Raw genomic sequence first — 16815 nt, forward strand, 5'->3', positions numbered from 1 at the left:
TTGACCAATGAAAAGCCGTCACCTGGTCCAGGCAGAGGAGGTAGATGTGGCTAAGGTTCCTGGGCTTGAAGAGAGACAGAGAGGACCCTAGGCAGAAAAAGGACGAGAAGAAGGAGAAAGACCTGAGGAGTGAAGGAGGCCGCCATGGGTTAGGTGGAAGAGAAACACATGGCAGGCGTGGATGGAGATTCGGCCCAGATGAAAAACATTAGCAAGTATTTGGGATTATGGGTGGGAGGTAGCTTAATAGAAATTATTAGAGACAGATGGTATGGGATCGAGGCAGTGATCCCATACCTGCCCCACCATGGGAAGTAGTTTAGAGGATTAATGTCTGCCCTGCCCCAGGTTAACCAAGGCTATTTTAAAATATAACAGGTGTCAGTGTCATGATTTATTACCAGTCAGGCATTCTGATATTACAGATAATTAAAAACAACAGACCCCATTGTTTTCCTGAAAATGACATTATTTATTTATTTATTTATTTATTTATTTATTTCTCCCCCCCCCCCAAGACAGGGTTCCTCTGTGTAGCCTTGGCTGTCCTGGAAGAGCAGGCTGGCCTTGAACTCACAGAGATCCACCTGTCTCTGCTTCCTGAGTGCTGGGATTAAACGCGTGCGCCACCGCACCTGGCACCAAATGACGTAATTTCACTCCTCTTTATGGCCAAATGAAACTTCATTTTTTTTTTTTAAATTCTGTACATTATGTTTCTTTATCTTGTCATCTGTTGAGGATGCTTAGGTCCACGCCATCACTTAGCTATTGTGAGGAGTGATGCACTGGTGGTGGACCCTCCTCTACAGCCTCGCCAGTTGTTGTTTATTTGCTTGTTTTGTTTTTTGAGACAGAGTTTCTCGTTGCAGCGTAGGCTGTCCTAGAACTCACTCTGTAGCCCGGGCGTGCGCCACCACTGCCCAGTAGCATCTTCCATTTTCATCAGTATTTTAATTTTTCCAGCGCAGATGTCTTTTACCTCTTTAGTTATACTTATTCCTAGGGGCTTTTTCTGTTTTCCCAAATTCTTTCTCAATATGTTTATTACTGGCCTAAAAAAATATCTACCAATTTTGGGGCTGGCCAGTTAGCACTAAGCCTGATGTCCTGAGGTTGATCTAGAAGGAAGGAATCTGTTCCTACAGGTTGTTCTCTGACCTCTGCATATGCACTGTGGCACTGACTCACACACACACACACACACACACACACACACACACACACACACACACACACACACACACACACTCTTAATAAACCCATAAATATTTTTAAAGCTATTGATTTTGCATGTTGATGTTTTTTTTTTTTTTTTTTTTTTTTTTGGTTTTTCGAGACAAGGTTTCTCTGTGTAGCCTTGGCTATCCTGGACTCACTTTGTAGACCAGGCTGGCCTCGAACTCACAGTGATCCACCTGCCTCTGCCTCCCGAGTGCTGGGATTAAAGGCGTGTGCCACCACCGCCCAGCTGCATGTTGATTTTTATAGCTTGCTACTTTCCTTTTTATCAAATATAAAGGTCTTCAGGCAGAGTCTTGAGGTTTTTTGTTTTTTGTTTTTTTTTTTTGGTTTGTTTGTTTGTTTGGGGTTTTTTGGCTTTTTGTTTTTTTTGGTTTTGTTTTGTTTTGTTTTGTTTTATTTTGTTTTTTCAAGACATAGAGGTTTCTCTATGTTATCCTGGCCATCCTGGACTCGCTTTGTAGACCAGGCTGGCCTTGAACTCACAGCGATCCACCTGCCTCTGCCTCCTCAGTGCTGGGGTCAAAGGCATGCACCACCATGCCCGGCTCAGACAGAGTCTTTAGGAGCTAGTAAGAATGGGATCATATCCTCAAAGAGGGATAATTTCATTTCTTCTTGTTCTATTTTGTATCCCTTTAATTTTTTTCTGTCGCTGCATTTCTCCAGCTAAAACGTCAAGCAGCATATTCAGTGAAAGTGGGGAGCATGGGCACTCTTGTTTCACCCCTGAGTTTAGAGGAATGGTTTCCATTTTTCCCCAGTTACCATATATTGGCTATTGGCTTGCCATATATAACCTTATTGTGTTTACGTATAGTTCTGGTTTCTACATTAATTTTTTTTTCCGAGACAGGGTCTCTCTGTGTAACCTTGGCTGTCCTGGACTCACTTTGTAGACCAGGCTGGCCTCAAACTCACAGCGATCCACTTGCCTCTGCCTCCCAAGTGCTGGGATTAAAAGTGTGTACCACCACTGCCTGGCCCTAGGGATTCTTTAAAAATTTGAAATTCTGGTAAAATTTCGTCAACGAAACCATCTGGTCCTGTGTGTTTCTTTGGTGGGAAATTAATGCTTTAATCATCTGTTTGTTTAGATCCTCACTTTAGGATTTTTTGGTTTGTTTGTTTTTTTTTTCCCTGTTGTTTTTTCAAGAGAAGGTTTTTCTATGTAGCCCAGGTAGTCCTCGAACTCACTCTGTAGATGAGGCTGGCCTCCAACTCACAGAGATCCACCTATCTCTGCCTCCCAAGTGCTGAGATCAAAGGCGGCATGCGCCATCACACTCAGCAATACTAAGCCATTTCTAAGAAGAATGTACACCTATGAGTGCTTACTTTTAAAAAAATCAGAGAGAGCCTGGTATGGTGGTGCATGCCTTTAATCCCAGCACTTAGGGAGGCAGAGGCAAGTGGATTTCTCTTGAATTCAAGGCCAGCCTGGTCTACAAAGTGAGTTCCAGGACAGCCAGAGCTACACAGAGAAACCTTGTCTTTAAAAAAAAAAAAAAAAAGGAAATAATAGCAGATCCCCAGTACCTAAAAAAGGCAGGTCAATGAGAAGGCAGTTATCGAGTACCTGGGAAGCTAAAACATGTGATTTTTACACTCTACATAGTGAGTTCCAGGACAGCCAGCATTACACAGACTCTCTATGTATGCTATAGAAAGATAGAAAGACCTTGTTTCAAAAGCAAGCAAGCAAGCAAGAAAGAAGAAAATGGTTTACTATATCCCAAAACATTTTTATATTAAAGGAATATTGTTCAATGTTCACAGGTTTGCATGGGTCTTGTTATTTCTATTGTTATTTACTTTTATTTTTATTCTATTATGATCTAATAAGATATTAACATTTTCACATGCCTCTAATCCCAGCACTCAGGAGGCAGAGACATCCAGCTCTCTGGGAGTTTCAGCCCAGCAGGGCCACATAGTGAGAATGTGTCTCCAAAATAATTTGAAAAAGACATTATCTTGGTTCTTTTGTATTTGTTAAAACTTGGTCTATAACCTAGAGTGTCACATATTTAGTAGAAAGTTCTATCAGGTGCTGGAAAGTATTTGTAATTCATAGCTGCTAGACTATTCTGCAGGTGTCTATTAAATCCCTTTGATCTGTGGTGCAGTTTAACTGATGGCTGTTAATTTTTTGTTTGTTTTCTGGTTTTTGGTTTTTCAAGAAAGGGTCTCTCTGTGTTAGCCTTGGCTGTCCTGGACTCGCTTTGTAGACCAGGCTAGCCTCAAACTCACAGCACTCTGCCTGCCTCTGCCTCCGGAATAAGGGGATTAAAGGCATGCGCCACCATGCCTGGCTCCAGTAGTAACGTTTTATGAATTTGGCTACACCAACATTTGGTGCACACATATTTACCATCATGGCTTACGGCTCAGCCAGGTTTTCCTTCCCAGATTCTCAAAATAGCAACAGTTCCTAGTCTTCAGAGCAGGTCAGTCTCAAATAACAGAAGCCCACCCCAGGTGGCATCTGATTACTGTACTCCTGAAGAAAGGGGTATTCAAATGGATTTCCTCTCCAATGTTGACTCGCCATACAGCAGAAGCCAACTGTGACAGCAAATCACCCCTCCCCCCCAAGATTTAAGTCTTGTGGATTTGTCCTGTGCCTAGGAATGTCAGTCACCTCTCCAGGGGTGTCTGCCTCACCTGGTATTGGGGCTTTGGCTTCATCTTTCTTCCTACAGCAGAGAGATTCCTACAACTTCCTTCCATATTACCTTTCCGTTTCTCTCTGCTTTTTATCAGCCCATTATTTCTCTCATAATTCCCCTCTCTCTCTCTCTCTCTTTCTTTTTTTCTCTCTCTCTCCCTCTCTCTCTTCTTCTCTCCTTCTCTCTCTCCCTCTCTCTTTCCCCCTCCCTCCCTCCCGCCTCCTCCCTCCCTTCCTTCCTCTCCCTCCCCCCTCTTGAAATAGAGTTTGTTCTTGGCTATTTAAATTCTTCTAATTCTTAACGTCCCTTAGGGTAACTTCCTGTCAGCCATGGTCACACCATTTTGGTTTCTTCCATTTTGCCCAAACTGTGACAATTCCAGAAACTAAAGTATATTGGTTTCCAGAACTTCCGGACTCAAGACAACCTTGAATTGTAATTTTATTTTGTTTTTATTTTACCTTTGGTTTTTTTGAGACAATGTTCCTTTATGTAGCGTTGGCTGTCTTAGAACTCACTCTGTAGACTAGGCTGCCTTTGCACTCAGACGTCTCTCTGCCTCTGCCTCCATAATGTGAGGATACATGGTGTGTGCTACCACTGCCCCCTGAATTATAACTTTATTTTTACCTAGTGCCTTCCTACCTCGTGGCTTCTGGTACCTAAGCTAGGTCGCAAGGTGTGGAAACTTCTTCCCTGCAGATTTGCAGGAGCTATCAACTCCCCTTGGTTCCTTGGAACTGAGGGGGACTGGAGGTTCTTTCCCTCCAGGACCCTGTCATGCTGTGCATGGCTGCTGTCTCTCCTAATGAGGCCCCTCTTTAGCCTGAAGGCCCCACTATGGCTGCCTCCAGCTGTGACAGATGCGCTCATCCACTCCTTAAGCATTCACTCAAGGCTCAGTCCAGCAGTTCTTCTTCACAATGATGCCCACGCCCCTTTTCACCTTTGTTATAGATATAGATATTAGCTATAAACAATAAAAACACGATAGTTTTTAGGACTTTAAGAAAGATACTTGAGCACACCTTAAATCCAGCACTCAGGAGCAGAGGCAGGTTAGACCCTGTGGGTTCAAGGCCAGCCTGGTCTACAAATCAGGTTCTACACCAGTCATGGGCAAAGCAGTAATAATACCCTGACTCAAACAAACAAACAAACAAACAGAACCTAAGCCAAACAAAACCAACAAGCCAAACAAAAATCACTTGGGTATTTTATGATGCTATTGTTCAGTCCATAAATCTTTTTGTTTGGTTGGTTTTGTTTTTGTTTTTTGAGACAGAGTTTCTCTGTGTACCTCTGGCTGTCCTGGACTCGTGAACCAGGCTGGTCTCCAACTCACAGTGATCCTCCTGCCTCTGCCTCCCGAGTGCTGGGATTATCAATCCACAAATCTTTACTGTGGTTATTCACTATGACAGTACCATTCCATGTGTCATACATAATCCACTTTAAATTGAGTTTACTGTTCTTAGGTCTCATAGACAGTCTAAATAGCCAATAGGACTTCTGGTGGTTACATAAAAGCCAGAATTCCTCAGAAACTTGTGAAACTGGTTCACACCTGCCTTTCAGTTACCTCTGGAAGAAGGGACACCGGGCTACCTGTGACACCTCTCAGCATATCAAAGCTCATGGTGGCCTCCAGGCCCCCTCAGCAGCATAAACAGCTGTTACACATTTCAAAGTCCACGCGGGCCATCCAGGCCCTTCTCACCTCCTCCTCTGCTTTAAACGCTCTCCAGCTCATGGGCTTTCAACCCCTCTGCAGCTCACCCTTCTTATAACCCAGCCATTCTCACTGTTCTCTTAGGCGCTTGCTCGCGCTCTCTCTCTCTCCACCACATTCTTCTGGGTTACTCCCTCTCTAGCGGGCTGCTCGCCAGCACTACACTCGATTTGCTCGATTCGCTGTCTCTTGTTATCTTGGTCTCTCCACTACTCTCCCGCTTCCTTAGCCCTCACTGTGTGTCCTGTCTGCCGGCCATGTTCAGTCTACTTCTTTCTCTCTCTGCTCTAAACTCTTCCAGATGCCTCTGGCTATTCTCTGTGTCTCTGTGTCTGTCTGTCTGTCTGTCTGTCTGTCTGTCTGTCTGTCTCTCTCTCTCTCTCTCTCTCTCTCTCTCACATCTACAGTAAAAACCTTAATTATATCTTGGAGCAGTTATGACAGCAGTTTCTTTACTGTGCCCCTTTGAATACAACCTTATGCTTATATGAAAGAATCACCTTAATATTCAATATTGCAGAACATCACCCATCTCTCTCTATAACAAGGAGTACTAGGAAGCTAAGGACGTTATTGATTAAAACTCCTTCATTTTCCATTGGTATCTCCCACACTTTGTTTGAGGCAACTGTTTCCGTTTCTGTTTCCCGTCTATCAAACATCATCTTACGTAGAGATTTGAGCGGAATGGGAACATGTCATACACTTAGTTTGGGTTCAAAAAGAAATATGGTCTGAAAAAAAAAAAGAAATATGGTCTGACTTTCATACGAACTCTGGGGCCCCATATTTGACCACTTCCCCTGGATGGGGAGGCCTGGTGGCACTCAGAGGAAGGATATCAGGCTACCAAGAAGAGACTTGATACCCTATGAGCATATAAAAGGGGAGGAAGTCGCCTTCAGTCACAGTCATAGGGGAGGGGAGTAAGGGGAAAATGGGAGGGAGGGAGGAATGGGAGGATACAAGAGATGGGATAACCATTGAGATGTAACAAGAATAAATTAATAAAAGAAAATAAAAGAAAAGAAATATGTATGGATGTGTAAGCCACTGTTTGGAGTCTTGGGACAGGGGCGACTTTCATGACTATTCACACTGCTGCTGTGTTGACTCATACAGCTCCTGTGTCCACTGTGAGAATTTCTTTCCTGAAAAGATGTACACAGTATTCATGAGGTCCCACTGACAAACCAAAGTACAGCTTCACGGACGTTCAACCTGGGGACCAGTAAGTTTATCAGGTTTACTTACAGAGTACAAGTGCGGGGTTACTGGTAGTGGTATGGGTGGCCCTAAAGTAGAGGCACTGGCAAGTCCTTACCTAGCAAGGGTGATGGCTTGCCCAAAGCTCCATCAATGGTGCCAGCTCCTTTTCAATCAACCTCCTGAGACCTATATACCCTAAAGCAGTGGTTCTCAACCTTCCCGATGCTGCAACCCTTTAATACAGTTCCTCATGGTGTGGTGACTCCCAACTGTAAAATCATTTCATTGCTACTTCATAACTGTAATCTTGCTACTGTTACAAATGATAATGTAGGGCCGGGCGATGGTGGGGCATGCCTTTAATCCCCGCACTCTGGAGGCAGAGGCAGGCAAATCGCTGTGAGTTCAAGGCCAGCCTAGTCTACAAAGTTAGTCCAGGACAGCCAAGGCTACACAGAGAAACCCTGTCTCAAAAAAAACCAAAAAACAAAAAACAAAACAAAAACAAAAAAGCAAATGATAATGTAAATATCTGTTATGTGACTCCTGGAAAAGGGTCATTCAACCCCCAAAGCAGTCGTGACCCACGGGTGGAAAACCACTGCAGCACCTCCTGAGACCCTACAGTAGAACTGCATTCAAATAAATGGAGGAGTGGCTGGAGTCTCCAGTGAGATCCCATGGGCCATACTCCCGCCCCTTACCTGAGGGATTGCAAACAGTCCACAGGGCACTCCTGATAGCCACTTAGAAGCAGGCACAGTTTATCTGAGGGAGATGGAGACCTTTTTGCTCAAAAGAACACTATCTACATAGTTTTACACATTAAACTATCCTAGGTACCAGGGATGTGTGGAAGAGAAGCAAAGTTTGAAATATATGGAGCTGTTACAAACTAATCTATAGGGAATAAAAGTATCATTGTTGTATGTGAGGGGTGCCTTTATAAAGCTGTTGAAATGGCTGTTCCATGATAGGAGATGGGGCTTATTATAGACAAGAGAGGGAAAATATTTAGAAGCAACTGGAAGAGTACAGAGAAGAGGGAATGGAAGCAGGCTGGACGTGGCCAGGGAATGTGTTGTTTCGTTATTTGTTTGTTTGTTTACTTATTTATTTATTTATTTTTAGAAGCAGGTCACATTGTGATATATATATATATAATTTTTTCTGGTTTTTCGAGACAGGGTTTCACTGTGTAGCCCTGTCCTGGACTCGCTTTTGTAGACCAGGCTGGCCTCGAACTCACAGAGGTCTGCCTGCCTCTGCCTCCCAAGTGCTGGGATTAAAGGCGTGCACCACCACTGCCTGGCTCCAGACTGATTTTTAACATGTGTGATGAAGCAATGCCTTCTCAGCCAATGATCTGATTGATCTAAGGCTATGAGCCACTACCTCTCCCAATTGCAACGTTTTAAGCAAGAGCGGCTCAACGGCAGTTGACCTGTCTGAAAGAAAAAAAAAAAAACTCAGAGATAACGATCCCTCTCTCAAGTGGGATATTTATTGGTGACAAGAGGATGAATAAGAGCCAACAATTATTGAGTACGTAGCAATTTATATCAGTCCCTGAGGTAAACGTTTCAGAGGCATCAACTCGAATTACAAACTGTGTGTTCGGAGAACTGATAATCCTTGAGCAGAGCACAGACATTACTTTGAAAATCCCTAGGAAGTCATGCCAGCCAAAACCTGGCAGGAAGCAAGCGGAGCTGTCTGTCAGTGAAATAAGAGGAGACGTTAATGGAGAAACCACTTATGAGGGTCTATGTCAGGTCTAAAAGAAAGTAATAAGTGTTGATGAAACTCTGTGCGGCAAGCCACCAAAAGCAAGGAGCCTCTAGCGACACAAGAGAGTCATCACGTAATCAGTAACTGTGAGGAGAGAGATTAGCGGGCAGCGGGAGTTGGGGGGTGGCGTGGGGGTGGGGAGCAGGAAGGATGCAGGGAAGGGTTACGTGACCCAGCTGTAGCCTTTGGTGCAGGCATACAATGGTGAGAGCCTAGGCAATAAAATTCTTATATCTCTCACACCTGACTGACCTTAAATCCTGTTTCCTCTGAGAGCAAACATTGGCTTCTCAAGGGAGTGGGGAGGTTCCTAGCAGTCAGAAGCTAAAGAAAGGAGATTCAGAAGCCCACCATCCCCCACGGGGGGGGAGGGGGAGGACGGAGAGCGGGGAGCGGCACAAAAGCTTGGGAGAGGAGTGCAGCCTGTTCGGAATTCTGCTAGTAGCATACTAAGAATATTTTTGCTGTTTTGTTTTGTTTTTCCTTTCTTCTGAGACAGTTTCTCTATGTAACAAGCCCTGGCTGTCTTGGAATTCATTTTGTAGACCAGGCTCACCTTGAACTCACTGAGATCTGCCTGTCTCTTTAATCCCAAATTTATGGGATTAAAGACATACACCACTTCCACCTGGCTCAGAGAATACTTTTACTGTTTCAATAAATAGTGATTGAACCTTTTATCTCCTCCTGTTTCACTGCCTTGAATACCAATGTTACCCAACAGAGTTTTGTTTGTTTGTTTGTTTGTTTTTAATATTTCTTTATTTTATGCATAGGAGTGTTCTATCACATGTACACCTGCAGGCCAGAAGAGGGCACCAGATCTCACTATAGATGGCTGTGAGCCACCATGTGGTTGCTGGGAATTGAACTCAGGACCTCTGGAAGAACAGACAGGAACAGAGTTATAACAAAAGCATGTATGCAAAACCCAGTGTGCTAAAGATGGAAGAATACATGGAAATAACCTACACATTGGTTCTGTTTTGGAATATGATGTGACTATTGAATAATCTTAGGAATCGTTAGAGAAAATATATAGTTAAATGTGGTGTTTTAAAAAGTACTTTTTCAAATCACAGACGTAATATAGCCTTCACATCAATAAAGATGGGATGTTGGTGGAGGTTGAGAGCTGGTTGGTGGTGGACTAATCCCAGCATTCGGGAGGCAGAGGCAGGTGGGTCTCTGTGAGTTCAAGGCTAGCCTGGTCTGCAAAGTGAGTGCAGTGCGGGACAGCCAGAGATATGAGTCCAGGACAGCCACAGAAACCCTGTCTTAAAGCAAACGAATGAACGAATGAACAAAAATAAGTAAACAAAACCTGCTTTGCTTCTGGGATGGATCTAATTGTCCATTGTAGGAGCATAACAGCATGAGGGATTGTCTCAGTATTTACTTAGTGTGGCCAACAAGGAAGGCAAGAGGATTCCCAGCAGTATCTTTTAAAACTATATCACTTAAAACAGTCACATAGGGGCTGGAGAGATGGCTCAGAGGTTAAGAGCACTGACTGCTCTTCCAGAGGTCCTGAGTTCAATTCCCAGCAACTACATGGTGGCTCACAACCATCTATAATGTGATCTGATGCCCTCTTCTGGCCTGCAGGTGTACATGCAGGCACTAAACTGTATACATAATACATAAATAAGTCTAAAAAGAAAAGTAGAAACAGTCACATAGGGTATAGAAAAATGGCTCATCTGTTAAGAACATTGGCTGCCTTTCCAGAGGACCTGGATTTTGATTCCCGGCACCCATATGGCTGCTCATACCATCTGACTCGAGTCCAAGGAGGTCCTATGCCCTTTTCTGGCCTCTGAAGGTACCAGGCACGTATATGATATAGCTTGTCATGCTGGCAAAACACTCATACGCAGAAAATAAGTTAAAACAAACAAACAAAGCCCAGAAGCATAACTGGTCCCGACTGGTTTTTAGAGGTGACTATTCCTCTAATGGAATGCTGGGGGAGGAAGGTAGATTATGCTAGAGAGCTCTGCTTTCAGGCTTGTGTTGACACTGTGGGTCGGCGTTGGTTGGACATGGTTTTATTTTACCTTGGCAAATGAAGCATCTCTCTGTTACCTAGACCCCAAGGTATGGGGAGAGTAGTCATCGAACGTTACTGAAGAATGATCACGCTGAAAAAGATAAAAAATATCCTGGGAGCCAGGGGGCATTTCTAGCAACAAGCACGCAGAGCCCCCTGCTGGCAAAAACTAGCAATGGCCAGCACAAAACAGCAGAAAATGCCATCAAAAATGACAGACTCAGAACTGGAGAGCGGAAGTTACAGGGACATTTGCATTGATCATCATAATCGGCAGGAAGACAAGCTGAGTGCTTCCGGGGTTGGAGGTCTGGTACGCTCTATGTGAAAGCTGGTATAAATGAAGGGTTGTGGCTGGTTTAAATAGGAAGCAAAGAGTGAGTGAGTGTGAAAGCAGAGCTGATGGCCAAACCACAAGCCAGAGTAGCACAAGAGTCAGCCTGGCAGAGCAGTGGTTCTCAGCCTATAGCTGCCACCCTTGAATACAGCTCTCCGTGCTGTGGTGACACCAAACCATTGGTTATTTTGTTGCTACTTCTTAACTGTGATTCTGCCACTGTTATGAATCCCCCTTCTGATGGTCTTAGGTGACCCCTGTGAAAGGTCGTTCATCCCTAGAGGGTTGAGAACTGGCCCGGGCTAGAGGATAAAGGAGTCTTCCGTTCATGTAGAAACAACCAAGCAGCTCCAAGGATCAGCTTCACCAACAGTTTCTCCAGAACTCAGAGGAACTGCGCAAATGTTTCAAAAGTTTGAACTAAACAAATTGAGACTTGTAGCCACTCCTGGCTAGGAGCCTACAGCATATGTATAGTCACCTTGTAGCTACCACGCCACCCCCAAGCCTGTTTATTTCTGCAAAGATCAAGAAATCTGGCTTCATGACAACTATGAAACCTCAGAGGTGTCTTGAGTTAAAGTCACTAGCTGCTTCTGCCGGACGCGGAGCTTTTGGACAGCCCTCAGGCACTCTGCTTTGCTAAGGGTGAGGACAACGACAATGGGTTCAAGTGTTACTTCAGCGGCAACTGTAATAAATTGCCTAGACATAATAGACGCCTAATCCATGTTTGGAAGCAAATGAATGAATCATTAAATCAGGCTTATAGGAGGCCTATAATTTGGCGAGGTCTCAGAAGAGTAATTCATTTATATATTTATCTGCTTCTTGCTTTATAATTATTATGTCTTCCTCCGTGGGGGATTTGAGAAAGCTTGTGATAAAACATGCACCCAAATAGAAAATATAAATAATAAATAAAGCCTGCATCAGGAGAAACACACGTTAGGCAAGCACAAGTTAGTGGGACGGACTGAGACACACCAGCAATGAGACAGCACCCAATTATCTAAGCCCAGCTACAAATTTGCACTGGGTTTTCGACGGAAAGAAACGAAAGCCAAGCATGGTTATCTTGATGACAGAGGCAAATGATTTTAGTTTCTTAGGATTTATAGGAAATTAACTTTAAGATAGAGTTCGGATCTGCTGCTTTATTTGTGGGAAATTGTGGAGATGTGGTAAACAGCTGGACACTAGTCCACAGAAAACCTTACAGAGCTTTCCCACAGCTGTGTGCTGGTCTGTGAACTTCGAGTGCAGTGGCTCTCAGCCTTCCTAATGCTGCCACGCTTTAATACAGCTCCTCATGCCGTGGTGACCCCTAACCATAAAATTATTTTCGTTGCTAGTTCATAATCGTAACATAAATATCTGATATGACGACTCCTATGAAAGGGTTTTTTTTGGGGGGGGGCCATGGGGTCATGACCCACAGGTTGAGAACCATGCTCTAGCATGCCCTGTACGGCTCACTGAAGGCAATTCTATTAGACACCAAGGAAATCCTCCTCAGTTGGAAACTTTTGGAATGTGAATGAAATCAAACAGTGTACATACAAAATCCGGAGAAGTGCTCAGCCCCTTTCTACAGTTCTCTGTTGGCATCATCTCCTCAAACCAGACATTTAATACAGGTGGGAAACAGATCATTGGCTTTATACCCTGTACTAAGACCTGAAGCGTGGCTGTCCTATATTGTTGCTAGGTGGTACTGGGTGCTTCAGTTATCAAATAAAACTTTTTTTTAATGGAAAAGCAAGTTAGGCATGTGACCAAAATCATCTTCAAGGATGGATGACCCGATAAAACTTTCTGACTTAAAACATCAGTGTTAGTGCTATGAGTGCTCGTGGCTCTTGTGATTGACAGGGCTCAGCAAAGTAGCTCGTGGTCAGGATTGTTCACACAGCTGCAGTTAGACAGTGGGGGATCGCCCAAGCTGGACACAAGAGCTCACTCACATGCCTTCTATCAGGCTAGGCAGACTCCGTCAGCCGGAGTCCGGAATGGGGGGGCTTATCGGGGCCATTAAATATCTGTATCAAAATGGACTTACCAGTGGCTCAGGACTCTGAGCTCTAAAGGCATCGAGACAAGGGGGCAAAGGAGGGAGGGAAAGACAGGGGAGAGGAGGGGGGGAGGGACAGAAAACATTAAAGAGAAGTCATGTTACTTTTTAATGACAACCCTGGAAAGGCGTACACTGTCACTTCTACGTTCTATTCACTGTGACCTTCACATTGTTCTGCCTATGGGAACTGGGACTGACGGAGAAGTGACAAGGCCTAGACCAGCATGTGGAAATATTGTTGCGATCATTTTGTAACATAAAATCTACAAGTCCTTTCGCCCCCCCCCCCCAAGACAGGGTTTCTCTGTGTAGCCCTGGCTATCCTGGAATTCACCCTGGAGACCGGGCTAGCCTTGAACTCAGATATCCACCTGCCACTGTCTCCCAAGTGCTGGGATTAAAAGTGTGCGCCACCATCACCTGGCTACATGTTTTTTTGTTTTTGTCTTGGTTTTTTTGAGACAGGGTTTCTCTGTGTAGCTTTGGCTGTCCTGGACTTTGTAGACCAGGCTGGCCTCAAACTCACAGTGATCCGCCTCACTTAGTTACATGTGTAGTTTTGGGTTTGTTGTTGTTGTTGTTGTTGTTGTTGTTCTTTGTGGGTTCTTCTTATTCCCATCCTTATCCCCTACCCCTGGTTTCACCCCCTATCACTAGATAGGAGAAAGAAGAAAGTAAGGGATGGAGAGAGGGAGAGGGAGAGGGAGGGACGGAGGGAGGGAGGGAGAGAGAGAGAGAGAGAGAGAGAGAGAGAGAGAGAGAGAGAGAGAGAGATCCTTGACTAACAAACCACAACCAACCACCAACCCTATGGGGCTCTAACATTTATGTATCCTCTGAAAAGTTCCCAGAATTCCAAAAATCACACAACCATAGAAACCATCTGCACTTGGCAAAAAAAAAAAAAAAAACCATGCTTCTGCTAGAACATGAGGCAAATCATAGTCAGCTGCTGCGGACAGTCCAAAGCAGCCCCGTAGCCCCACACCTGGGATTAAAATGAAAACATTCTTAAAATATTTCTGTTTTTTTTTTTTTTAAGGAAACCAAAATCTCCCTATATTCATGTTCTTCTCATTTGAAAGGTATCCCAAGGAAGTATTTATTAGGAGAAAAGTAGTTGCTGCGGGTTTGGGGGACAGGAAGGGAGAAGAGTAACTAACAGTAACTAATGGACCTGGAATTCAGTGCTGACGAAAAAGTTCTGAAGGCCTGTTGCAAGTACACGCAACACTAGTGAGTTGTTCACTTAACACTGTAAGGACCAGACAAGCTCCATTTTGAAAGAGAAACTCCATTTTGCACTAAACCTAGCCAAAGGCTGAACCCAGATTTCAGAAAAACCACAAACTAGTCTCAACAGAAAAATATTCCCTAGCATCACAATCAGCTCACCTTGGGAAAGTTCAAATATACTCTCTGCTGGTCAAGCTGACCAGCAGGTGGTCTGGCACATAGCAACAGCCAATTAGGAGAAGCCAGGCCAGCTGGGTATGGTGGCACATGCCTTTATTTTATTTATTTATTTGTCAAGAAATGTATTAACCTTTACAAATACTATTTCACTCAATCATTCATTTAAAAAATGGCACACACGTTTAATCCCAGCACTTGAGAGGCAGAGGCAGGTGGATCTCTGTGAGTTCAAGGCCAACCTGTTCTACAAAAGTCCAGGATAGCCAGGGCTACTCAGAGAAACCCTGTCTCGGGGGGCGAGAAAAAAAATGAAGAAAGAAGAAGAAGAAGAGGAGGAGGAGGAGGAAGAGGAGGAGGAGAAGGAGGAGGAGAAGCCAAGCCAAAGTCCCTAATGCCCCCATGACTGCTTCAACCAATCTTTTCTACTTTTCTATAGGCCAACTTGCCCCTACACCTATTACCCAACCATGAAATGCCAAGGCTTATAATTCCCTGCTTACAGCTTTTCTGCCCAAATGCCATCCAGTCATATACTATAAAACCCATTTCTTTGTCTAAGACCTATAAAAAAACCCCTTTCATTTGAGACTTGAGGCCACTTCCCTGCATCTGCTGTGTCAGTGCATGAGAGGTGTGTCCTGGGTTCAAACCTGCAATAAAGACTTCCTTGCATTTGGACTGGGCTCTTGGGTGGTTTGTTTGGGCAGTCTCTCAAAATTTGGGCATAGCAAAAAACACAAGATAGCAAATTTAAACACACACACACACACACACACACACACACACACCAAGCCACTGGTAAGAAGTCGATCTGTACTGAAGAGACCACTTGCTGAGATGATTCAGGTATTTATCAGCCCTATAGCCCCCCTCCCCCATTCCAGCATCTAGCTGACTGGGTCTGCCTAGCTTGGCAGCAACCATGTGAATAAGTGCCTGTGTCCAATGTGAGTGTTTCCAACCCAACCACTGTGTAGGTTGGTGGGTGGGTGGGGCATAGTCCTTACCCAACCTGGAAGCCAACACTCACTTACGTGCTCACTTCAGTCAGCTGGAGTTGGTTTCAGGGCCCTTAGTCAAAGTGCCTGATTTACCAGGAGACAGATCTGTCAGAAAACAGACTTTCTTAGGGTTAGGTTCAAAGCAGTCTCCCCTGTGCCAGTGCTAGTGACAGTGCGCTAAACAGACTTTGGCTGGGTACACAGAGTGATTGTTATTGGGCAAACAAAACCACAAGGAACCTCCTTTAACCACCCCAAAGGTCAACTACATAGGGCAAGGGCAGCTAGTTTCCAGCCTGTGTCAGCTCAAAGACCCCATCTGCTGCCATACAAACTCTGCCAGCTTTCCAGTTATTTTGCTCTTCTCTCTGCCACAGCACCCTTCCCACACCAGAGACAGCCTTGTCAGTTTGATCCCCAATAACCCTTTTTTCCTACCATGGAGCCACCTAGGTCAATGTTTCACTATACCCCACTGACATCCACATTATGGAGGGAATTTATTTAGAGCAGACTTTGAAGAACAGTGGTGTCAGAAAGCCTACGCCTGCTGCTTCATTCAATAAATGAAATGCTTTCAGAGGTACTCTCACCCCACCCCCAACTGAGGACCAGATTGCCTATCCCAATCTGGGTTTATTTGTGCTCACACAGTTAATTGCACCCCAGATCTTCATTACTGGTCGCTGCAATAAAACGTCCAACCATGCATCATGTCCATGAAATTGAATTTTAGAACAACAGCTTTAAATCTGAGGGGTTCTATTCAAGTCCTCATTGTTCTGTTTCTATGCCACTGTCGGGTCCAGGAATGACAGGGGAGTGTCTGACGGAATTCTGAGCTCCCAGGGACCCCAGCTTCGACAGTCTTCGAGGCAGGTATCCTGAGAGCGCTCTCAGGCCCTGCACCCCCAGAGACTCACAGGGTGATGATGGGAAATGCTGCAGAAGCTCCCTATCAGCTCCCCAGGCTGTGTGGCAAATACTGCCATCATTCTCCAAACAGTTCATGACAGTACAACTGTCAACATTTAAATATATATGCTTATATATTTATATTTATGTTTTATATGTGTATATATACATTATACATATATATGTATATATAAAGGGGGGGATAATACACATGCAGCAAAAGCCGCAGTCCTCAGTAGGTTGGTTAAGGAATTGTTTCATACGCAATGCACATGTTCGTACCATCAGCATGAAGACCTAGCTTTCGGTTTCCTTCTCAACCTGTACCCCAGTCCCACTGGGAATGAATCATTATCCTGTCACCCTTGAT

This window comes from Acomys minous (genome assembly GCF_964271855.1).
Source record: "Acomys minous genome assembly, chromosome: 15".
In the NCBI taxonomy this organism is placed as follows: Eukaryota; Metazoa; Chordata; class Mammalia; order Rodentia; family Muridae; genus Acomys; species Acomys minous.